This window comes from Schistocerca piceifrons, unplaced genomic scaffold (assembly GCF_021461385.2).
Source record: "Schistocerca piceifrons isolate TAMUIC-IGC-003096 unplaced genomic scaffold, iqSchPice1.1 HiC_scaffold_2341, whole genome shotgun sequence".
NCBI lineage: Eukaryota > Metazoa > Arthropoda > Insecta > Orthoptera > Acrididae > Schistocerca > Schistocerca piceifrons.
This window is the reverse complement of record NW_025728275.1, coordinates 3,920,806-3,946,992: the sequence shown is the minus strand read 5'-3', so window position 1 is coordinate 3,946,992 and position 26,187 is coordinate 3,920,806.

The window sequence follows — 26,187 nt, the reverse complement described above, 5'->3', positions numbered from 1 at the left end:
CAGCTCCGCAAACCCAGGTCACCTCTTAGAGCTGGAAGACTACACCTGCCCCCTTGATGGTAGGGGTCATTGCCCTCTCTGTTGCTCATGTGCGAACTACTTAAGGACCAATACCTCCCCCCTCCCTCCCCAGCCATCGGCGACATATGTCCCCACTTCTAATCCAGAGAAGCGTAAGTCTTCTTTGGCTTCTAGCACTAGGAAGGGGTCCCTTGTGTCACTCCCTTCCGAGGTTTCTTCTAGTGGGAAAGATGACACCTGCAAGTCGCTGAAGATCCCAAAATCAGCTGGTAGTACGGCTTCACGCTCATCCTCAGTCCCAGAGACTGAGCCAGTGAAGTTTTCCCAGCCAGGGAAACCCAAGGAGCAGCGAGAGAAATCCAAAAAGAAAATGCCTAAGACCAAGGAAATGGCAGGGGCACCAACACAACTGCTACCTACAAGCTCTGCAGCTGATGATGAAGTGGAGATTTTGACGTCCGCTGAGGCCCTTGATCTCACCAGGCCCTCAGACACAAAGGATATAGACTAATCAGGCAATGAATCTGTGGCAGCGTTGAATGTTCCATGCCTTCGCAGTCTCACGATGTCATCCTCCGGTGGAATTGCGGTGTTTTTTTCCAATGCCTGGCTTAGCTACAACTACTGTTAAGCTTTACACCTGCTATATACATTGCCCCCCAGGAAACCAGGTTCCCAGCAATGTGGATTCATGCCCTCCATGGCTATAAGGGATATTACAGGAACCGTAGCAACTATAATAGAGTGTTAGGTGGAGTTTGCGTATGTTTCCTAAACTCGGTGTGTATTGAATATGTGCTTCAAATAGCTCTTGAAGATGTGGCTGTCAGAATAAGGACGGCGCAGGAAATAACTTTCTGCAGTGTAAATCTTACTCCAGATTGCGCAGTACCCCTGAATGTATTAGCTGGAATGCTTGATCAACTCCCTAAACTTTTCCTACTTCTGGAGGATTTTAATGCCCATAACCTCTTGTGGAGTGGTACCATGCCTACTGGCCATGGCAGAGATGTTGAAACTTTACTGCTGCAATTCGACCTCTGCCTCTTAAATACTGCGGCCGCTACACATTTCAGTGTGGCTTGTGGTAGTTACTCGGCCATTGATTTATCAATTTGCAGCGCAGGACTTCACCCATCTATCCACTGGAGAGCACATCACTACCTGTGTAGTAGCGACCACTTCCCCATCTTCCTGTCACTGCCCCAGCGTCAGGCACATTGATGGGTGCCCAGATAGGCTTTGAGCAGAGCAGACTGGGGAACTTTAACCTCTGCTGTCATTGCTTTATCTCCCCTACACCGTAACATGGAACTGATGGTTAAGCAGGTGACTAGCATAAATGTTTCTGCAGCAGCAATGTTTCCCTTGGAGGTCGACGGAAGTCACTGAAACAATTAAGAAGCTTCAGTGATCTCTACAGCTGTGGAAGTGGCACACTTTCCTGGAGCACCTCATAGCCTTTAAATGGCTCTGTGCCCGTGTTCGCTGCCTTATCAAACAAAGGAAGAAGGAGTGTTGGGAGTGATACGTCTCCACTGTTGGGTGCCACACGTCACCTTCCCAAGTCAGGTTAAAGATCAAACGTCTTTTCAGGTACCAGGCCCTAACAGCTATCCCTGTGGTTACCATAAATGGCGAGTTATGTACCAACGCAAATGCGATTTCCAAACACTTTGGTGAGCACTTTGCTCGAGATTGTCAATCGGAAAATTTCCCGCCAGCCTTTTGCGCACTCAATCATCAGCTGGAAGGGAACGTCCTCTCGTGCACTAAACGCTGCAGTGAATCTGATAACACTCCATTTACAGAGTGGGAGCTCCCCAGTGCCCTTGCACATATCCCCAACATGGCTCCTAGGCCTGAGCGCATCCACAGCCAGATGATTAAACATTTATCATCCAACCACAAACAACAAATCCTTGTAATCTTCAACCGTATGTGGTGTGACGGCATCTTTCCACCACAATGGCAGGAGAGTGCCATCATTCTAGTGCTCAAACCCTGTAAAAACCAGCTTAATGTGGATAGCCACCAATGTTCTTTGTAAGCTGCTGGAGCGTACGGTATGTCAGCAGTTGGGTTGGGTACTGGAGTCATGTGGCTTGCTGGCTCCATGTCAGTGTGGCTTCCGCCATGTTCGCTCTACCACTGATAATCTCGTGTCCATCGAGTCTGCCATCTGAACAACCTTTTCCAGATGGAAACTTCTGCTTACTGTCTTTTTTGACTGACGTAAAGCTTATGATATGACTTGGTGACCTCATATCCTTGCCACATTGAATGAGTGGTATCTCTGGGGACCACTCTCAATTTTTATCCCACGCTTCCTTTCGCTCCGTACTTTCCATGTCCAAGTTGGTGACTCCCATTGTTTCACCCATATCCAGGAGAATTGAGTTCCACAGGGCTCTGTATTGAGTGTCTCTATTTTTAGTGCCCATTTATGATCTAGCAGCGGCTGTGGGAACCTCCGTCTAACCTTCTCTGTATGCAGATGACTTGTGCATTTTGTATTCCTGCTCCAGTACTGTTGTTGCTGAGTGGCACCTCCAGTTAGCCATCTACAAGGCGCCGTCATGGGCTCTATCACATGACTTCCAGTTTTCAGCTGCAAAGTTGTCTCTCGTACAGTTCTGTCAGCATAGTACCATTCATCCGGAACCCACACTTTAGCTTAATGATGATCCACTCACCTTAGTGGAGACATATCAATTCCTAGGGCTGGTTTTCAACACTCGATTGACTTGGCTCCCTCATCTTCGTCAGCATAACCAGAAGTGCTGGCAGCACCTCAGTGCTCTCCGTTGCCTGAGCAACACCAATTGGGTTGCAGATCGCTGTACACTGCTGCAGCTCTACAGAGCCCTTTTCCCATCCCGAATTGACTATGGGAGTGTGGTTTATGGTTTGGTAGTGCCTTCAGCATTGCATTTACTCAACCCTGTGCACCACTGTGGGGTTTGATTAGTGACAGGGGCTTTTAGGACGGGTCTGGTGGCCAGCGTACTGGTGGAGGCTGATTTCCCTCCACTGCAGATCAGACGTGTGAAACTGCTCGATGTAGCACAGATTCATTGTTTCTCCTGACAATCCAAATAACCATCTTCTTTTCCCGCCGGTGGCATTCCATCTCCTGCATCGGCGGCCCATGTTATGGCTAACAATAGCAGTTCGCGTGCAGTCCCTTCTCTCCGAACTGGAGTCCTTCCCTTTACCACCTCTACTTGCAGTCTGTTCACATATGCCTCCACGGTGTACACCTGGCCGCAGCTTCGTGTAGCCCTTTTGCATGGCCCTAAGGACTCCGTTAACCCTGCCACTCTCCGCAGTTACATCTCCTCGATTCTTGATGTGTTCCGGGCCTCTGAAGTGTTTCACACCGACGGCTCAATGGCTGATGGTCATGTAGGCTTTACATATGTTCATGGAGGACATGTTGAGCAGCATTCCTTGCCAGTTTGCTTTAGTGATTTCACTGCAGAGCTGGCGGCCATATCTCGTGCTCTTGAGCATTTCTGCTCATGCCGTGGCGAGTCATTTCTCCTGTGTACTGACTCATTGAGCAGCCTACAAGCTATCGACCAGTGCTACCTTCACCACCCTCTGGTAGCGTCCATTCGGGACCCCATCTATGTCCTGGAACAGTCCCGCCATTCCATGGTGTTAATGTGGACCCCTGGACACATTGGGATCCCTGGCAATGTAATTGCCAAGAGGCTGGACAAACAGGCAATGCAGAAACCACTTCTGGGGATAGGCACCTCTGAAGCTGACCTGCGTTATTTCTTACACCACAGTGTTTTCCTCCTTTGGGAGATGGAATGGCATAACAGCATGCGAAACAAACTGCATGTCATTAAGGAGACTATGAATGTGTGGAAGTTTTTCATCCAGGCCTCTCACAGGGAAGCAGTTGTCCTCTGCCAGCTCCGTATTGGCCATACGTGGCAAAGGCATGGTTAAATACCCCATCGTGAAGACCCACCTCAGTGTCACTGTGGCTCCCAAGTGATAGTTGTCCACCTATTAGTGGGCTGCCCACTTTTAGCCCCTCTGTGGCAGACTTTTAACTTTCCCAGCACCCTGCCTTTGGTGTTGGGCGACAACGCCTCCACAGCAGCTTTAGTTTTATGTTTTATCCATGATAGTGTGTTTTATACTTGTCTGTAGGTTTCAGCACATGTCCTTTGTCGCTCCGTGTCCTCCACCCTAGTGCTTTTAGGGTGCTTCATGCTGAGTGGCTATTAGGAATGGTGTCCACAGGTTGTGGTGGTGGAGTGCGGTGGTAAGAAGGGGGGGGGGGGGGGGGGGGATGATACTGTTTAGTATACCATGATGCAGTGCAGTGACAGTGTGGTGTAGAATGGAGCATCAAGGCTGGTCTTTTCTAATTGAGATTTGTGGCTATGAGATTTAGCCAGGACATTTCCAGCAGATAGAAACATGTACATAACATCACATGCAGTTGGAATGTGTTTCCTTGATAGCAGTGACCTCTGTTACCTGGTGTCTGCACTGCACAGACATTTTGCTGGCGCCCCCTAGTGGAACATGTAACTATTTGCGTATCAACAAACTGTTTGTATACTGTATCGTGTTCATAACATTGATGCCCTTGTGGTATTCATAAGTACATAATGGTGGACACACATCTGTGGGCCAGGGGGGGCACACCCTCAGGGTGAAATAATTGTGTTTTGAAGCGTAACATTCAGCTTGCAGTTGATATGCAATTATCATAAGGAAGGTGATGAAAAATACGATTCAAAATATTAAAAATTTTCCAGTTTCGAACCACCCAAAAATCTATACAAATGACTGAAGAGGATATAGTTACACAATTCTAAATAAATAGAATCTAATGTGTGGTTTACAACAAAATAGTAATTTCATATTTTATTTATCAAGGATACAGACGGTTTAATGCATTCTAAAATGAAACACATTTTAAAACTGTAGCAACGCCTATGCAAGAATTAAGTGTCATTGAATAGCATTATAAACTATTATTTGTGGCCAAAAGTGTAAAAAAAAAAAATCCCTCAGGTTGAGCACTTCCATGTAATGTGTTTTTCATGTGATTCAATGATTTAACTCCACTAGTGGTGATCCTTATATAAATGAGTAGTATTACACATATTTAGTGAAATATTGTCAGGTACCTGTTTTTCATTGGATGTGAAGGATTGAGCCAACTTTCAAAACAGATTTGAGTATGTCTAGTAATCAATACATGGTTATAAGATAATTGGATAGAAGATAAAGAGAAGTAAAAAGCAAATAGTTTCTTCTGGAACAGACTTTCAAAAAGGGGTCTATCCTCTATAAAGTCTCCTTGGAATGGTGTTTCATTCACAGCAGTGTTGCACAGCATATTAACAGTGATTGTGAAAATATGCTAACTGGAAGAGACTTGGGGTATGTATCACACTTTGTCAAGGACATTTTATTTCAAACCTGACAGTGAATTACATGCCACATATGGGCAGATTCTTTCTGGTTTTGAAACTCACCACTGGGACACAATTTTTGTAGAGCTCAACAGGCTTCTGATGACTTTAGTATTTTGCTGCTGTAATTTCCATAGTGGTTTGGCTGCTTCCATTATTAAAACGAGTTTATTGAGTTCAATGAGCAATGATTTATGGACTTTTCTAGGGTGGTATAGTTATGTAAAGACTGGCCAGAACTGTGCAAAGATCTAGTCTCTTCATTTAACCATTTAGGAATCGTCACACACAAAAATCCTTAAGTGTGAAACTGTGATATGCGAGTCACTGCTAAAAGTAGTAGTGTATTGTTAGAGGTGGATATTCATTTAAGATAAGAAGTAAGGGAAGGAGAAAGGAATGAAAGAAGATGAGGGTTGAATATCCTGAGCCATTTGAAATTGAACTCTATCTTGGAATGAGAGAGGACGGGTAAGAAAGTCAGGGTTGTACTTGCCTAGAGTGATTTAGGGGAAGTTATAGAATACCTATGTCTGGATAGCCAGGGAGAGAGAGAACTGCTGTCATCTTGACTGAGTGTCTAGTCTAGTATGTTGATCACAACACTGTATTACTGAGGTTGCAGGTACTTTGCTGATTGTATATTCTTACTGACATTGGTATTTGTATTCCTAGATATGAAAACATGTCTACAAGTAGATAATGATGTTTGCACGGCATTTCCAAATTCCTGTTTAGTGCTTGTCTTCACAATGTTGTAATGTTACCTGAATGGCAGTTTGTGTGTTTTTTCTGCTACTCAAAAATTTTTTCTTTGTAAATGTAGTTATTGGTGTAATATACTCACCTCTTCAGTAAGACGTGTAATGATTATGGATCAGTTTGTGAGTTTTGTCACAAGTAATGATAAAGTACTTGATGATGCTCTCCCACGCAGCTGTGGGTTGAATTGGATAGGTTGATGAAGGAAAACATGATGAAAACTGGGAAAGGGTAAGAAGTAACAAGTAAAAGGAAATAAATACAGAAATCACAAAATGGTAGTTCAGGTTAACAAACAGTTTGGCTTGTTGCCTGAAATAAGTGGGTATGTGCCACAATGAACTTTGTTAAAATGAGATGCAGCAGACTCATTGGAATATCATTAGTGTTAGTCATAAACATTAACAAATAGAAAGGAAAGATTCTTACTGCTTGATAAAAGCCATGGAAGACATGATAAATATACAGTAGAGAAAAAAGTTAGGTGTAGAGTCCCATGTTTGTAATCATCATGAAACAGTCACACACAACCAGGTTTGTTGCCTTTGAGTGTAGGTTGGACCAATATCTATGATGAATCTCTTTATCCAATTATTAAATGAAGTTCCTTATAATTCTACTGGATGTAAGATGGATCAATCAGTGTAATCATAAATACATCCAGTGAGGTTGCTAGGCACAGCTGAGGAAGGCATGGATTGATAAATATGTATGTCAACATGATTTCAAGTGGCCTAAAAGCAACAGCAGATGAAAGTGCTGCAAAGGACCATCTCATCCGCACTCATATGAATTTGCTGAGTTGTGTTATGTAGTCTCTGGAGGAAATATTTATGGTGACCTTAGAAAAACATATAGCTATTCGTGAACACTGATTTGGACTTCTTTTCTCCGAGCCATTTGTGTTTGGCTTGGATGTGGACATGTCTGTTTTCCTAATGTGGGGCAGTCTTAGTCCTCTGTTGAACTGCATGTTGTGCGTACTTTGAGTACACTCTTAGCATTTGTGTGCACAGAATGTATGTTCCGTATTAGAGGATTCTTAGCCTGACAAAGTTAGTGTTCCAGTGTTGGAGATACTGGTAAATCTTGAGAGTGCCCTTATCCTCAGCATCACATGACAAAATTAGAGTACTTTCTATTAACCTTGTTTCACGTTTGTTGACTTTCATCTTTTACCCTTCTTTCAAGATTGTCCATCCCATTCAACTTCACTTTCAGTCCCTCACTGTCTCTGACAGAATTAATCACCATTATTTCTAATCCTGAAATAGAATTCCTACTCCAAATATCTGTGGGGTTTCCTTAACTGCTTGGTCAACATAAAGGCTCATTGTGCATAGGCTGCAAGTCATCAAGGATGGACAGGATGATGCAAGATGACTTGGACGTAATTTCTAGTTGGTGCGATGAATGGCAGTTGATTCTAAAAATGTGAGTCACTGCAGATGACTAGGAAAAAGAAACCTGTAATGTTTGGAAACAGCATTAGTAGTGTCCTGCTTGACACAGTCATATCACTTAAATATCTGAGCATAATGTTGGAAAGCAACATGAAATGAAAGAAACATGTGAGGATTGAGATAAGGAAGTCAAATGTTTGAGCTTATTATGAGAAGGAAAGTTGCCTCTCACCATATGGCAGACATGCAGACACACAGATAGGCACAACAAAAAGACTATCACAATTAAAGTTTTCGGCCATTAAGGTCTTTGTCAACACTAGACACACACACGTGTAGCGAAACAGGAGAGAAATGAAACGACTGGGTGTCGTGGTGGATTGACAGCTGTGTAGTTCTGGAATGGGAATATGGAAGGGGTAGATGGATAAGGACTGTGACTAATGAAGTTTGGCGCAAGTAGTGTTGTGGGAACATAGGATGTATTGCGGTACAGAAAAGCTGGTGTTGGGGGGAGAGATCCCATCCCCACACCCACCCTGTTTCCCACTTTTCATAGTGGTTCTTCCATCAAAGATCAAAACAGGTTATGAAGTTATCACAGTCAGAACATAAATTCCAAACCCGATGTGATGCTACCAGTGTCCCAGCCAAATGTGCAACCTGTGGTAGGGATGCTCATGAGGATGATTGATAGCCTCCTCCCTGCTGCATCAGCTGCAATGTTAACCCTGCTGCTGTCTCCTGCATTTGTACCATGTATCTCAATGAGTAGGCTGTCCAGGAGATCCAGGTGAAGGAGAAAGGGCCTTACCCGGTCACTTGTAAGTTGTTGACTAGTCGGAAACCCCGTGTTCTACTTCCTGGTATCTACAGTACTGTTGTTGTGACATTTCACTCCATGAAGGACGTGACCAAGCAGACATGCAACCTCAAAATTTACTACTGTGAAAGCACCCAGCTTCATGGTAGTTCTCCCTCTCTGGCTGTGCAAAACACCGCCAGACAATCTCCTCATGGGGCATAGTTACCAGCTACACAACCAGCAGGCCAGAAAGGACAGAAGGAATACTGCTGCAAAGACTTCCTACAACTCCCCAGCCAACCAACTCGAACCTTCATCTCCTAACTGAAAAGGTTAGAAGAAGTCAAACAAAGGCAAATGAGTTTTCTCCTTAAGTTGTCACCATGTGATATCCTCCCACAGCCAACCTCTGTGTTGCCAGTGCACAACACCAAGCATTATTCTGCCCTGGAGTCCACAGGCAGACAGTAGAAAAATGCTGATGCTTCTGTAGATGTCAAGGAGCAGGATGATCCTGCGTCTGTGCCCTGTAGTCTTCAAAGGATAGGGCTCAGCTGCCACTGATGTGGCATCCTGTTCATTTTTTTCCTTGTCATGAATCTCCTCCAATAGAATGTTGTGATTTTCAATCTAACAGAATTTACAGCAAGCACCCACTTATCTGCCTTCAGGAAACAAAATTGCATCTTCATGATTGATTGGTTTGAGCTCTCATATTTATTCCCTGTTTGTTTTAATGTCCCCTCCCCTTCCCCTTCCCTTCCCCCTCCCCTTCCCCTCTCCTTCCCCCTCCCCTCCCCTCCCCTCCCGCCCCCTCCCCTCCCCTTAACCCGCCCCCTCCCCTCCCCTTAACCCACCCCCTCCCCTCCCCTTAACCCGCCCCCTCCCCTGCCCCCGCCCCACCCATCCGCTCCCCCCGCCCCCTCCCCTCCCCACCCCCCTCCCCTCCCCTCCCCCCGCCCCTCCCCTCCCCTTCCCTTCCCACGCCCCCTCCCCTCCCCTTCCCTTCCCACGCCCCCTCCCCTCCCCTTCCCCCGCTCCCTCCCCTTCCCCTTCCCCCTCCCATTCCCCTTCCCCGGCCCCACCCCTTCCCCTTCCCCCGCCCCCACCCCTTCCCCTTCCCCCGCCCCCACCCCTTCCCCTTCCCCCGCCCCCACCCCTTCCCCTTCCCCCGCCCCCACCCCTTCCCCCGCCCCCTCCCCCTCCCCCGCCCCCTCCCCCTCCCCTTCCCCCACCCCTCCCCCTCCCATTCCCCCGCCCCCCTCCCCGCCCCCCTCCCCTTCCCCCTCCCCTCCCCTTCCCCTGCCCCCTCCCCCTCCCCTTCCCCCGCCCCCTCCCTTCCCCCTTCCCATCCCCCGCCCCCTCCCTTCCCCCTTCCCATCCCCCGCCCCCTCCCTTCCCCCTTCCCATCCCCCGCCCCCTCCCTTCCCCCTTCCCATCCCCTGCCCCCTCCCTTCCCCCTTCCCTTCCCCCGCCCCCTCCCTTCCCTCTCCCCTTCCCCCGCCCCCTCCCCTTCCCCCCCGCCCCCTCCCTTCCCCCTCCACCTCCCCCCCCACCCCCTCCCTTCCCCCGCCCCAACCCCCTTCCTTATTGGTGTTTGCTGTTAGAGTTAACAGCCATTGACCATGTTACACTTTTTATCCGTTGTAGCAATATGGCAAAGGCCATTTAATTTTTGGTTCTGGACCTCCAGTTCTCTGTCTGTGGTGTATTTTATAGACCTTTCTCCACATCCCTGTTTTTAGCTGTCTTCTCTTGCATTGACTGAGATTAACGTGCAGTCATATTTAACTCCTCTCTTTGTCTTCATGTCCTAGTGTTTTGACATGGGCGCATATGACCCTAGTTGTTTTTGTACCACAAAACAAAAAGCTCATCAGTTAGTGGTAATGCTGTGTCATTATATCCTTCAAATGTCACTCCTTCAGTTCCTGTTGCTATTTCTTTTAGTGCTGATACATCTAGTTTGAAAAGTATGCGGAGAATATATATTTGTTTTCAACACAGTCCACCTGGTTGAGTTGATGATGTCATTAAGGGATTCATTTTTGTACAGTCAGATGGCCATAATATGACTAACCATATATTATTAGGTAGAAAAGGACCATTTATATTCCAATTCCTTTTTGCAGTTCTGTCCAATGATCCATCAGTCTGTGGAATGGATGCAAGATTAATTTGCATTTACGCATGATAGACACAATTTAGATATTCTTAGATTTGACACCACTCTGTTTTGTATTAATTAATTAATCAAGGAACATATACAGAGCCCTACAAAATTTCAAGTTAGTTACATGATAATTAAGATAACTGCACATGCCAGAGCTCCTACCCGGAAACCTTAGGTGCCAGAGTTTAGAAATAGCTTGTGACACTTTGGGCACTTATGCCGTTAGATTGCAAAGTACTACTTACGACAGTGGAGGTGAATTTCCTGGACATGAAAGTAGATAAGGCCAGAAGTGGAGGCCAATTGGCCAGATGTGAAAGCAGATCAGGCCAAAATGCCCAGTCACACTCCGCACTCCACTAGTGATACCTGCATCTGATTTCTTGCACATGCATTCACATCCAAGCCCTGCACATTCGGACTGGTGTGGCTGTCGTGATATGAATGGGTTGTTTATTGTGAAGTACATAAATTTGTGCTGTCTGAGTTGTGCATGCTTTTTCATCCATCACGATGATAAGCCATCCATTCACAAGTTTCAAAAAGTTTCACAATTCTGCAAAACTGCATGGGAGTTCCAAATGGCATTAAGATGCAGTCAAAAAGACAAATAATTTCATTAATGTTATGAAAAACCACACAAACACTGTAGAATAACTCATAAATCATAATATTGTGTAATTATTAGAAACTAATCACATGCTTCTGGTGTATCATTTTTCAATGTCACAGGACTTGCCTTTAAGGGGAAAAACTAATTTCAATACTGTTTTTGATGTTTTATTTATTTATTTATTTTTCAGTTTCGAGTAGAGCAGTACACTTTAGGATTATTGCATTCACTTTGTGTATTCCAATCTTATTCTAAAATTACAAAAATTACTCCAGAGAAGTAAGATTGCCCCAAATTTGAAAAACTGTCCCAATGTGTCATATGGTAATGTACTTCGGAACAAATATCCTATTAAAATTTAAAAGTGTTGTCATAGGGAAAATCTTCTCAATACTGTATTTAATAGCCTATATTACATTATTAATCTACTACACACAAACAATGGGTAAGTGATATCATTTTAGGGAATAGTACTGTCAAAAGTCGGTTAAAAGTTAAAAATATTTTGAAATAGAAGCTATTGGCAGCTGACACAAATTTCCATTTTCAAGACAGAGATAATTATTCAGACATCAAGTAAACTCTGTTTGTCTGCAAATTTCACCATAGTAAAAGACCACCTCCTGTTTTAAGGTAAAAGATACTGCACGACTGGTGATGTGTGAACAGATAGGTCCCATGTTATGTAATATATTTTAAAAATTTAATAATTTTACTTGCAGTAGCTCTCTGTAACTGCAGAATGAATAATTTCTTCCAAACATCTATGAAGTATTATACATCATGTAAATATGTGGAACTCATAATATTCACACAGGCTGCACCCATTTTTCAAAAGCGCAAACCAATGAAAAGTGCCTGAAGCAGCTTGTGGAAAATTCTGCAGTAGATTCATTTTTATGATTCTAAAATCAGTCACTGGTGTGAAAACCTGACCAGATTACAATATTAGTTACTAGGTAAACTACACTTGAGGTATTACAGTCTCTCCAACAGTCAGGTGATCAAACATTGTGAAACCATTTTGAAAGCAGCTCTAAAAATGCAAAATAACCCCAAAGTGACTTAGATTCTGAAATAAATTGTATAGTTTTGCTATGGATTACCCTACAATGTGAGATAGAGCAATAACACAATTTAGTTACCATGTAAATCAGTTTGAAAATTGATATTCAAGGTTGTGGTAGTGGTTGAAAAGTGCAAAAATTTTAATGAAAGGGATAGAATAGGGTTTATGATGGTACTGATGGAAAATAATGTAAATACTGGGAAAATGCAGGATCTGGAAATCCAAAACAAAGTTGTACTGATATTTTACTGTTGGCTTGTTTACATTTATAACATTAACCACACATTATGCAGAGGTGTTCTAAAATTCCTATAATGGGCTCCCAAGAGTTGAGGAGGGGACTTCGCAGATAAAAGTTTGATAATGAATCCATATCTGAAGGTGTACCATTTGAGAGTATGACCTCCTTCATTCAGAAGGGAACATTGTCTGTGCCTTGGAGTCCTTCTTGACCAATAGGTCAGAGGTAATTTTTCTACTGTTTGTGTACCCTAAAGCAGGAGATTTGAAACTGCTGCAGTCATCAAACCAAATTTTGTAACTATTAAATTTTAGTGAAATTTTCTTAAATTATTTTCTTTTATTGCATGCAGTTTAATGTAAAGTAATTTACAGATCTAATTAATTTTATGTGTTCATTAGGTATTTCCAAGGCACCATAACGAGATACACAACAGCAGCAGTGAAGGCTAGAGTCGGCCAGGGCCAGAGCGGCAGTCACGTCAGGCTCACCGATGGCAACACTTGCCACCTGCTCGGCTGTTTGCGTGATGATAATAATCGTAAGTATTTAAAAGGTTAATTATATCACCATGTAGCTGTCTTTTAAAATAAGAAATTGGGATTAATCCCATGAGGCAGCAGCGTACTGACTGCACAAGAGATGATCAAATAGTGATTGGAATTTTTTTAGTTTCACAGCAACTATATAGTGGATTATCGATTTTTTATATTTTATGTACACATTCCTGATGTCCCCCCTGCGGGTCCAGGGATTAGAATAGGCCCGAGGTATTCCTGCCTGTCGTAAGTTTTGTGGCGGTGTTCGTAGCGACAAACACTTGGCTGGAGAAATGGCTTACGAAGTCACCGCCACACTTTTAATAGCGGGCCGACCGGTCCGCTGGAACAGTGAACAGAAAGATGAAAGCCCAAACACTCTGATTAAATAAAAGTCGGCACTTATCTTTTATTAATGAAGATACAGTAACACAATAGTGAACTCGGTGTCTACAGAAATCTGTCTAGTTCGAGTCGGAGCGGCTAGGTCAGCGTCGGCTGACCACAAACAACTACTCTGCCGCGATGAACACACAACTAACTAGCAAGTACACAATTCGGAGGCGAGTATACAACTGAGCGGCGAATACAGAACTGTCCTAGCGCTCGCGACTCCAGCGCTTAAGAAGCCAGAAGCCAGCGGTGGCACGCGCAGACTTGCGGCGATTTCCTGTCTCGCTGGCGCTGCTTATGCGGACGGCGTCCGTACTTTGATGCTGCCAACCTTTTGGCAGCGGGCTCGGTTGGCATTACTGGCTAGGATACAACACTCCTCCCCCCCAAATCGCCGCACCGTCGTTGACTAATGACGTGGCGAGCGTCGACGGCGGGGGAGGGGTCCGGCCGCAGGCGTAGCAGAAGGGACCGGGGCAGAGACTGTTGTCGGTGGCAGTCCCCGGTCCGCACCCCAGCATTGGCTGCGCGGTGCCCCGGGAAACACCGACTGAAAACCGAGGTCAGGGTGCACGCCTGTGACCACGGGCGCAGCTTCTGGTACTGGACGCGACGGGGCGTCGGGACCCACGAAGAGAGGCAGCGTCTCCTGACGCTGCGTCGACGGCTGCTGAGCGGGCGCCGGACAAGGCGCTGCAGTGTCAGACTCCTTGGGGGTGCCCAAGAAAAGCGGCTGCAGGACAGGCTGCACAGCCACCGCTTGGGAAGGCGGCCCGGCTGAGGGGTCGACGTCCATCAGCTCCGAAGGCGGTGGCGACTGAAGAGGGACCGCAGGCGCCGGAGCGACCACCTGGGGCGCTCCCGAATGAAGCTGCGCGGGAGGCATCAACGGGACGGGCTGTCGGCGTGGTAGCGGCGACGGCTGCTGCTGCTGCCCCGGGGGCGGCAGCGAAGTCGGAAGGCGCGGCTGGAACCCGCCGCGGACCAAATCTGTGGACAAAGAACGAGTGGCAGAACCCGGGCGGCCAGCGCGGCGCAACTGGTTCTGATGCCTCCTGTGCACCCCAGTAGCACCTTGAACAGTATAAAAACCGCGACCCTGGACACGTATCACGGTACCACGTTCCCAACGACGGCGACCGTGATAAACTCTGAAAAAAACGGCGTCGTTGTGCTAAAAACGCGTGCGATGCTCAGAAGCAGCGGGTCGACCCGGGGGGTGCAACAACCGTAGTAGGGTGCGATGACGACGGCCGTGGAGAAGCTCCGCAGGCGAAGGGCCGTCGCGTGGCGTGGTCCGGTACGACGACAGGAACGTGATGAGGGCCTGCTGACGAGAGTGCGTAGCACGAAGGCGGTCCATATGATCCTTGAATGTACGTACAAAACGTTCCGCTGCACCATTCGATTGAGGGTGGAACGGCGGAGTAAGAACATGGCGAATGCCATTGGCAGAACAAAAACTTTCAAATGCAGCAGAGGTAAATTGTGGACCATTGTCAGACACTAAAACTTCTGGAAGACCCTCAATACAAAAAATTGAAGTCAACGCCTGTATAGTTTGTGCAGACGTTGTAGACTGCATGGGCACAACAAACGGAAAATTACTAAATGCATCTATCACGATGAGCCAACGAGAATTCCAATATGGACCAGCGAAATCAATATGTACTCGCTGCCAGGGACCGGCAGGGCGTGCCCACTCAAAATAGCGTTGAGGCGGAGCAGCTTGGTGTTCGGCACACATCGAACAATCTGTAGACATCTGCGTAATCTGCTTATCAATGCCGATCCATGTACAATGACGGCGGGCAAGCTGCTTGGTGCGGACCACTCCCCAATGACCTTGATGCAACAAGTCGAGGACCTTTGATTGGAGCACTTGGGGAACCACTACGCGAAGCTGGTCATTCTCGGTGCGTAACAGCAAAACTCCGTGCGAAACAGACAACAGATGACGTTGCGGATAATAGCGACGAACCACAGGATCCGATATGTCCTTTGCCTTGGACGGCCAACCACGTTGAACAAAACGTAATAGTAACCTCAGATGAGGATCCGTAGCTGTCTCACGTGCCACCTGACGATAATCAATCGGAAAATCCCGGAGGGATTGATGCTCATCGGCGTCAATCTGATGGCAAGAGTCGTCAGAGGAATCGAAGACATCATCCGCAGCAATCGGCAATCTAGAAAGCGCGTCAGCGTTTGCATGCTGAGCTGTAGGGCGATACAGTATCTCATACTGGTATTGTGATAACAAAAGAGCCCAACGTTGTAGTCTCTGAGCTGTCCGCTGAGGAACTGGTTTAGACGGATGAAACAGTGACGTCAGGGGCTTGTGATCTGTTACTAAATAGAATGGTCGACCATAGAGGTAGTGATGGAATTTTGTGACACCGAACACAATAGCCAACGCTTCCTTGTCCAATTGGCTATAATTACACTGAGCTTTGTTGAGCAATTTAGATGCGAACGCAATAGGACGTTCGGTGTTACCGACTCGGTGAGACAACACAGCACCGAGGCCGAAAGAAGAGGCATCACAAGCTAACACCAGAGGCTTGTTAGGGTCGTAATGGACCAGACAACGATCATTCAGTAAAGCCTCTTTAAGCTGCTGAAAGGCTGATTGGCAATCAGCTGACCACACAAACGGAACATTCTTACGGCGGAGACGATGCAACGGTGCAGCAATCTGTGATGCATTAGGTATAAACCTAATATAATATGTCAATTTGCCAAGAACTGCTTGCAATTCATGCAGATTGCGAGGGGCGGGCAAATCACGAATAGCTGCTAAATGTGACTGGGAGGGATGAATGCCTTGAGCATTAATAACATGTCCCAGATACTCCATCTCCGTAAGGAAAAATGAACATTTATCGATGTTGCAACGTAGGCCTGCCTGAGACAACACTGTAAACAAACACTCCAAATTACGGAAATGCTCAGCAGGCGTCCGACCGGACACAACAATATCGTCTAAATAGTTGCAACACGATGGCACATTAGCCAGAAGTTGTGACAAAAAACGCTGAAAAACAGCTGGAGCTGACGCACAACCAAAAGGCAAACGCAGAAAACGGAACAACCCCAAAGACGTGTTTATGACAAAATACTGTTGTGATTGCTCGTCGAGGGGCAATTGCAAATATGCTTCACGGAGATCAATTTTGGAAAAGAAACGAGCTTCCCCTAACTTATCCATCAGCTCGTCCGGTCTAGGCAAAGGAAAAGAATCAATGACAGTCTGAGGATTAACTGTCGACTTAAAATCAGCACACAAACGTAACTTGCCAGACGGTTTCTTTATAATAACTAAGGGAGAAGCCCACTGGCTCGCTGAAACGGGTTGAAGAACACCGTTGTTTTCCAACGACGAAGTTCATCTTCTACAGGTGCCCGGAGGGCGTGAGGCACTGGACGAGCACGACAAAATCGAGGCTGAGCATTATCTTTTAACGTAATATGAGCGGCAAAGTTCGCAGCACAACCTAGTTCGTCTTTAAATATGTCACTGTATCGTTTACACAAATCGGTTATGCTGTCTTGAGGAACAACAACAGAATTAAGTTGCAACACATTGTCTTGGATAGACAGGCCAAACAAGTCAAAACAGTCCAATCCGAAAATGTTTACACTGTCTGCAGCGCGGAGCACTGTGAATGAAACTGTTTTTGTATTGCCACGGAATGTGGCCGGCACGCTACATACACCTAACACTGGAATTCGTTCTCCACTATAAGTAGCCAAAGAATGTGTTGCCGCTGAAAGTTTAGGGCGGCCGATAGCCGCATACGTAGCACTATTTATGAGAGTCACAGACGCACCAGTGTCTAATTGAAAATTGAAGGTCTTATCTTGGATGCGTAGCTTCACAAATACTTTATTACACTGTCTCTGGATCGGTGCAGTGGAGGCGGAAGACACAAAATCAGCGCGTTTAGCGCGTGTTCGCTGCTTACGACAACTCGTGGGTTGGGCGGGTGGAACAACAACTCCCGCTTCACTTGCAGTCTGTACATTACTTTTTACAGCGTTGGAATTACGCTTGGGTCGCATAGCAGAGGGCTGGGTGGGTGGCTTGTTGCGAACAAGTTTATTACCCACACGAACCGTGGAAGAGTCTTTAAACGCGACCTTCTGGGCGGGCTGGCTTTGAAGAACATGAATATCCATGGGCTGGGCAACACTAGAATTGTTCTTGCGTTTACGCAAACAAACAGTCTGGATGTGTCCCTTCCTTTGACAAAAGTGACAAACCGCGTTTCTTAACGGGCAACGTTCACGAGGATGAGCAAGAACACACTTAGTGCAAGACTTAACTCTATCATTTTGCACACGCGGCTGACGAATGTGTTTAACATGACGCGGCCGGCTAGTGTTTACAGTCTGACTCTGCCGGTGGGGCCGCGGGCGTGACAGAACTTGCTTAGCACAGGCAATTTGAGAAATACATGGCTGATCTAACTCACACTCAGCATAGTCAAAAGTATCTTGGGCTTCAATGATGTTCATCACAGTCTCTAATGACGGGTCAGGCAACTTTAAGATAGCAGCACGAATACGAGAATCTGCAATGTTTTGAGTAATAGCGTCTCGTAGCATAACATCACTGTAGGAAGCTCCACACACACAATTAAATCGGCACTGACGGGTGAGGCCCCGTAAGTCTGTTAACCACTGTTTATTAGATTGATGTGGCAGTTTCTTTAATCTGAAGAACTTGAATCTGGCTGCTGCCACATGAACTCGCGACTCGAAATACTCAGCAAGCTTGTTAACAACAACGTCATAGTCTAAAGCTTCTGGCTGGGATTCCGGGAACAACTTACAAAGTAGTCGATAGATTTCCACGCCTGCAGTGGAAATTAAATAAAGCTGCCGCTCAGTACCTGTGATTTTGTAGACTGTCATGTGCGCCTGCAACTGCGCGAAATACTCGCTCCATTCTTCTCTGGAGGAATCAAATGCACGGAATTGTGGTGCTGCCTGTGCTTGTTCCTTTTGTGTTGGAGGATTAGCCGCTTGTTTGGCGATTGCATCCACCAGACTTTGTATTCCCTGACTCTGTAACATGATCAACTGTTGTAATTCGGCAGACATAGTGAACACAAATTAAACCAGCCCCCAAAAGTTTATCTCGACAATTAGTATAACAAGAACAAGTTGAACCAGCCCTGCACACGAGTTCGGAAGTCCTCGTCGCCAGTTTTGTGGCGGTGTTCGTAGCGACAAACACTTGGCTGGAGAAATGGCTTACGAAGTCACCGCCACACTTTTAATAGCGGGCCGACCGGTCCGCTGGAACAGTGAACAGAAAGATGAAAGCCCAAACACTCTGATTAAATAAAAGTCGGTACTTATCTTTTATTAATGAAGATACAGTAACACAATAGTGAACTCGGTGTCTACAGAAATCTGTCTAGTTCGAGTCGGAGCGGCTAGGTCAGCGTCGGCTGACCACAAACAACAACTCTGCCGCGATGAACACACAACTAACTAGCAAGTACACAATTCGGAGGCGAGTATACAACTGAGCGGCGAATACAGAACTGTCCTAGCGCTCGCGACTCCAGCGCTTAAGAAGCCAGAAGCCAGCGGTGGCGCGCGCAGACTTGCGGCGATTTCCTGTCTCGCTGGCGCTGCTTATGCGGACGGCGTCCGTACTTTGATGCTGCCAACCTTTTGGCAGCGGGCTCAGTTGGCATTACTGGCTAGGATACAACAGTAAGAGGCGACTAAAAGAAGTCCATCCCCCTCACGGGGGTAGTTACCGCCTGCGTCCGGAGACGGACGGTTCCACGACCTACAATTGTGGTCTTTTTGGTTTTTCACTTCTCGTTTCTTTCTTCCTTCCTTTTGTTGATTCCTTTCTTTGCTCTTCTCCACCTCACTGTCTTCCTTACTCTTTCCCTTGACTTCTCCTTGCCTTCTCATTGCCTTCTTCTCCTTGCTTTCTGAAGGCCGACCCACGCGTTCGCACGCGTAGCCGGTGGCGGGGTAACGCGTAAGTCCCCGCCCTGGGTAGACATGTAAGGCACGCGCGTACCACCTGGTAAAGGCCAGGCCCGGGGAGGGGTGATTGCCTGAGCTGATACCTTCTGACCATGCCGATTGGTCCCTCCGTCTGTTTCTCGGGAGGTGTGACCTGAGGTGTAAACATTCACCTAAGGCGGGAGTGCCCTCTGAGAGGGTCCCCACAAGGAAGGAGCGCGCCATCGGAGATGCTGGCAATCATGGGGGATTCCTTCGCAATGGATTCTACTCCATCGCTTTCGACTTCTGCCCAAAAACGGAAACGTGACCAGCCACCAGTGACACAGTTCCTCGTCATTTCTCATTCTGAGGACGGAAAGGATTTTTCCTCTGTCAACCCTTTCGTTATCCAGAAGGGCGTAGATGCCATAGCCGGATCTGTCAAATCTTGTACCAGGTTGCGTAACAGTACCTTATTACTGGAAACTGAGAGTGCCTTTCAGGCACAAAAACTGCTTCGGGCCACACTCCTGTACACGTTCCCTGTCCGGGTGGAGGCCCACCGAACTTTGAATTCGTCTCGTGGTGTAGTCTATACTAGCTCCCTCGATGGATTGACTGACGAGGAGATTCAATCTTTCCTCGCTGAGAAGGGCGTGACGGCTGTCCATAGGGTCATGAAAAAGGTCAACAATGACCTTGTACCGACCCGGACACTTTTCTTGACCTTCGATAGTGTTAAGCTGCCATCGCGCATCAAGGCGGGCTACGAGGTTATTTCTGTTCGCCCCTATGTCCCGACACCTACGCGCTGCTACCAGTGTCAGCGTTTCAATCGCACTCGACAGTCTTGTTCCAATGCGGCTAAATGTGTCACTTGTGGCAGGGATGCCCATGAGGGTGACTGTCCACCTCCGTCTCCTCGTTGTGTGAACTGTCAGGGTGACCATGCCACATCCTCCCGCGACTGTCCTGTGTATAAGGAAGAACGCTGTATCCAAGAAATTCGGGTCAAAGAGAAAGTGTCCACCTCGGCTGCTCGCAAGCTATTTGCTAGTAGGAAGCCCGCGCTGCTCCCAGCGGGGAAATACAGTACTGTCCTCGCCTCTCCTCGGACTACCAGGGAGGTAGCAACCCAGACATCCGATCTGACCTTCAGCACCACGGTCGTCCGTTCGGCCAGTGCTAAGATCGCGCGGTTGACGCCTCCTCTTCCTCCCATCACCCCACAGACACCAGCCCCTTCATCAGCTTCTGCTAAGACGAAGACCCCGAAGTCAGATGCACGGGCCTTCAAGAAATAACCCTCCCATGCAGACTGTCTACGTACCTCGACCCCCCCAGCCTTCGACCGGTACTTCCACCAAACGTCCTTCCAAAAAGGCTCATAGGAAGCACAGTTCTCCTTCTCCGCCACGGCGCATTTCTTCTCCTGCGCCACCCAGCGGTTGCCGCCCCAGGCCGTCATCCGTTTCGCCTGGCCGCACTGCTGGTAGCCGAACATCTGGCCGTTCACCGGCGGAGGAAGCTCCCCCTCCCGGCCATCCTCCCGAGATGGCCGATGAACCTATCGACCCAATGGACGATGACTGTCCGCCTACTCATAGCGGCGACAGTGCTCGCTCGAAGCCAGGCCCTCAGCGGCCTTCAAGGTGACCCCTTCTTTCATCTTCCTTTTCTTACGATGGCACTTATTCACTGGAATATTCGCAGCATTCGCTCCAACCGAGAGGACCTGAAGTTGCTGCTCTGCTTGCACCGTCCGCTCGTCGTAGCCCTCCAGGAAACGAAGCTACGCCCATGCGATCAAATTGCCTTGGCACACTACACCTCTGTGCGTTTTGACCTACCCCCTATGGTAGGTATCCCCGCTCATGGAGGGGTTATGTTGCTGGCCCGGGATGATATTTACTACGATCCCATCACGTTGCACACCGGCCTGCAGGCAGTTGCCATCCGCATTACTCTCCCCACTTTTACGTTTTCCTCTTGTACCGTTTACACTCCATCGTCATCTGCCGTTACCAGGGCAGACATGATGCAACTTATTTCTCAGCTACCTGCACCATTTTTGTTAACTGGAGACTTCAACGCCCACCATCCCCTTTGGGGCTCTCCAGCATCCTGCCCGAGGGGCTCCTTGTTAGCAGACCTTTTCAACCAGCTCAATCTTGTCTGCCTCAATAATGGCGCCCCTTCTTTTCTTTCGGACACATCTCACACCTATTCCCATTTAGACCTCTCTATATGTACTCCCCAACTTGCACGCCGGTTTGAGTGGTATGCACTTTCTGATACATATTCGAGCGACCACTTCCCTTGTGTTATCCATCTCCTGCAGCATACCCTCTCTCCGTGCTCCTCTAGTTGGACCATCTCCAAGGCAGACTGGGGGCTCTTCTCTTCCAGGGCGACTTTTAAGGATCAAACCTTCCCAAGCTGCGATCGTCAGGTTGCCCACCTCACGGAAGTCATTCTCGCTGCTGCTGAATATTCCATCCCTCACCCTACTTCTTCTCCACGTCGCGTACCGGTCCCCTGGTGGTCCGCAGCATGTAGAGATGCTTTACGTGCTCGTCGACGTACTTTACGCACCTTTAAACGCCACCCTACAATGGCGAATTGTATCAATTATAAACGATTACGTGCTCAGTGTCGTCGTATTATTACAGAAAGCAAGAAAGCCAGCTGGGCTGCTTTCACAAGCACCTTCAACAGTTTTACTCCTTCTTCTGTTGTCTGGGGTAGCCTGCGCCGGCTATCTGGCACTAAGGCCCACTCCCCAGTTTCTGGCTTGAAGGTCGCGAATGACGTCCTTGTGGCCCCGGAGGCTGTCTCCAATGCCTTCGGCCGCTTTTTCGCAGAGGTTTCGAGCTCCGCTCATTACCACCCTGCCTTCCTCCCCCGCAAACAGGCAGAGGAGGCTAGGCCACCTAACTTCCGCTCCTCGAATTGTGAAAGTTATAATGCTCCATTCACCATGTGGGAACTCGAAAACGCACTTGGCCGATCATGGTCCTCTGCTCCAGGGCCTGATTCTATTCATATTCAGATGCCGAAGAACCTTTCTCCTGTGGGTAAAGGTTTTCTTCTTCGTACATACAATCGCATCTGGATTGAGGGACATGTTCCCGCATGCTGGCGCGAGTCTATTGTTGTCCCGATTCCTAAGCCGGGGAAGGACAAGCACTTGCCTTCCAGTTATCGACCTATCTCGCTTACCAGCTGTGTCTGTAAAGTGATGGAGCGAATGGTTAACTCTCGATTGGTTTGGCTGCTCGAGTCTCGACGCCTACTTACCAATGTACAATGTGGATTTCGTAGGTGCCGCTCTGCTGTTGACCATCTGGTTACCTTGTCGACCTTCATTATGAATAACTTCTTGCAGAAGCGCCCGACCGCGGCTGTGTTCTTTGATTTGGAGAAGGCTTACGACACCTGTTGGAGGGCGGGCATTCTCCGCACCATGCGTACATGGGGCCTTCGCGGTCGCCTCCCTCTTTTTTTTCGTTCCTTTTCAATGGATCGACAGTTCAGGCTACGTGTGGGTTCTGTACTGTGACACACCTTTCGCCAGGAGAATGGGGTGCCACAGGGCTCAGTTTTGAGCGTCGCTCTCTTCGCCATCGCGATCAATCCAATAATGGATTGCCTCCCAGCTGATGTATCAGGCTCCCTTTTCGTGGACGATTTTACCATCTATTGCAGCGCGCAGTGTACACGTGTCCTGGAGCGCTGTCTTCAGCATTCTCTTGACCGTCTTTACTCCTGGAGTGTCGCCAATGGCTTCCGTTTTTCTGCCGAGAAGATGGTCTGTATTAACTTCTGGCGCTACAAAGAGTTTCTCCCACCGTCCTTACGACTCGGTCCCGTTGCTCTCCCAATCGTGGAGACAACCAAATTTTTAGGCCTTACATTTGACAGGAAACTTAGCTGGTCTCCACATGTGTCATATTTGGCCGCCCGTTGTATCTGTTCTTTAAATGTCCTCCGTGTTCTCAGTGGTATGTCGTGGGGAGCGGATCGAACCGTCCTACTTCGTCTATATCGGTCGATCGTCCGCTCCAAGCTGGATTATGGGAGCTTCGTATACTCCTCTGCACGGCCATCCATCTTACGCCGCCTCAACTCCGTACAACATCGGGGTTTACGACTTGCGATCGGAGCATTTTATACTAGTCCCGTAGAGAGTCTTCATGCTGACGCTGGCGAATTGCCACTCACCTACCGGCGCGATATACTGCTTTGTCGGTATGCCTGTCAGCTACTGTCAATGCCCGACCATTCGTCTTATTTTTCCTTTTTTGACGACTCTCTCGACCGTCAATACGGGTTGTATGTCTCTGCCCTGTTACCACCTGGAGTTCGCTTTCGTCGCCTCCTTCAACACCTTAATTTTTCACTCCCTGCAACCTTTCGAGTGGGCGAGAGCCACATGGCACCTTGGCTCCAGGCTCAGGTCCGCGTTCACCTTGACCTCAGCTCGCTCCCGAAAAAGGTTACCCCCGGTTTGGTCTACCACTCCCATTTTTTGGAACTTCGTTCGAAGTTCATCAACATGACTTTCATTTATACAGATGGCTCTAAGTCCAATGACGGGGTCGGGTGTTCCTTTATTGTTGGGGCACAAAGTTTCAAATACCGGCTCCATGGACATTGTTCGGTCTTCACAGCTGAGCTCTTTGCCCTCTACCAGGCTGTTCTTTACATCTGCCGCCACCGACATTCTGCTTATGTCATCTGCTCCGACTCCCTGAGCACCATCCAGAGCCTCAGTGATCCGTACCCGGTTCACCCTTTTGTACACCGGATCCAACGCTCTCTTCAGCAGCTGGTGGATGTCGGTTCTCCGGTTAGCTTTATGTGGGTTCCTGGCCATGTCGGTATCCCCGGGAACGTAGCTGCAGATGCTGCAGCCGAGGCTGCGGTCCTCCAGCCTCGGACAGCATCTTGTTGTGTCCCTTCGTCCGATTATAGCAGGGTCATTTGTCAGCGCATTTTATCGCTGTGGCATGCCGATTGGGCTGCACTTACAGACAACAAGCTTCGGGCCATAAAACCTCTTCCCGTGGCTTGGACGTCCTCCTCACGCCCTTCTCGGTGGGAGGAGGTAGTTTTGGCCCGGTTAAGAATTGGACACTGCCGGTTCAGCCATCGCCATCTGCTGACGGCTGCGCCGGCGCCGTTGTGCCCATGTGGGCACTTGCTGACGGTTTGACACATTTTAATGTCCTGTCCAGATTTTAACACACTGCGTCTAGATCTTAACCTGCCAAGTACTTTCGATGCCATTTTAGCGGATGACCCACGAGCAGTTGCTCGTGTTCTTCGTTTTATCAATTTGACCAACCTCTCTAAGGACATTTGATGATGCTGTTTTTTAATCCTATGCCTGTCAGTCTGTCTTTTATCATGTTTTCCCTTTTAGTTGTTGTTTTAAACTTGTGCCACACGGTGCATTCTTAACGTTGTCAGGGCGCTAATGACCATTGAAATTGTGTGCCCTAAAACCACAAAAAACAAAAAAAAAAAAAAAAAAAAAACAAACATTCCTGATGTATGTGTCTCACCATATAGTAGAGATGATAACTCGTGATAGGCACAACAAAAAGAGTCGCACAATTATAGCTTTCAGCCATTTAAGCCTTTGTCAGCAGTACACACACACACACACACACACACACACACACACACACACACACACACACACACGTGCAAATGCAACTTGCACACACATCTGCAGTCTCAGAGAACTGAAACCACACTGCGAGCAGCATCACCAGTACTTGATGGGAGTGACGACTGGGTGTGTAAGTAAGAAAGAGGCTGGGGTGGGGATAGTATGGTGGGGGTGATGGACAGTGAAGTGTTGCAGTTTGGGTGGAGGGCAAGAGAGAAGGTGGGAGGGGGGTAAGTAGTGGAAAGGAGAGAAATAAAAATAAATTAAAATACTGCGTGTGGCAGTGAAATGATGGCTCTGTAGTGCTGGAATGGGGAACAGGGAGTGGGTTGGATGGATGAGGACAGTGACTAATGAAGGTCGAGGCCAGGAGGGTCATGGGCACATAGGACATATTGCAGGGAAAGTTCCCACCTGTGCAATTGAGAAAAGCTGGCGTTGGTGGGAAGGATCCATATGGCACAGGCTGTGACGCAGTCATTGAGATGAGGGATATCATATTTGGCAGTGTTTAGCAACAGGGTGGTCCACTTACTTTTTGGCCACAGTTTTTTGGTGGCGATTCATGTGGACAGACAGCTTGTTGGTTGTCATGCCTACATAGAATGCAGCACAGTGGTTGCAGCTTAGCTTGTAAATCACATGACTGGTTTCACAGATAGTTCAGCCTTTGATGGCATAGTTGATGTTAATTACAGGACTGGAATAGGTGGTGGTAGGAGAATATATGGGACAGGTCTTGCATCTACGTCTATTACAGGGGTATGAGCCATGAGGGTAAGGGACTGGGAGCAGGGGTTGTGTAAGGATTGACGAGTATGTTGTGTAGGCTCGGTGGAAGGTGGAATTACACTGTAGGAGGGGTGGGAAGGATAGTGGGCAGTACATTTCTCATTTCAGGGCATGACAAGAGGTAATGAAAACCCTGGAAAAGAATGTAATTCAGTTGCTCTAGTCCCAGATTTTACTGCATTAAGAAGAGAATGCTCCTCTGTGGCTGGACTGTGGGACTTCGGGAGATGGTGGAAGACTGGAAAGATAAGACACGGGAAA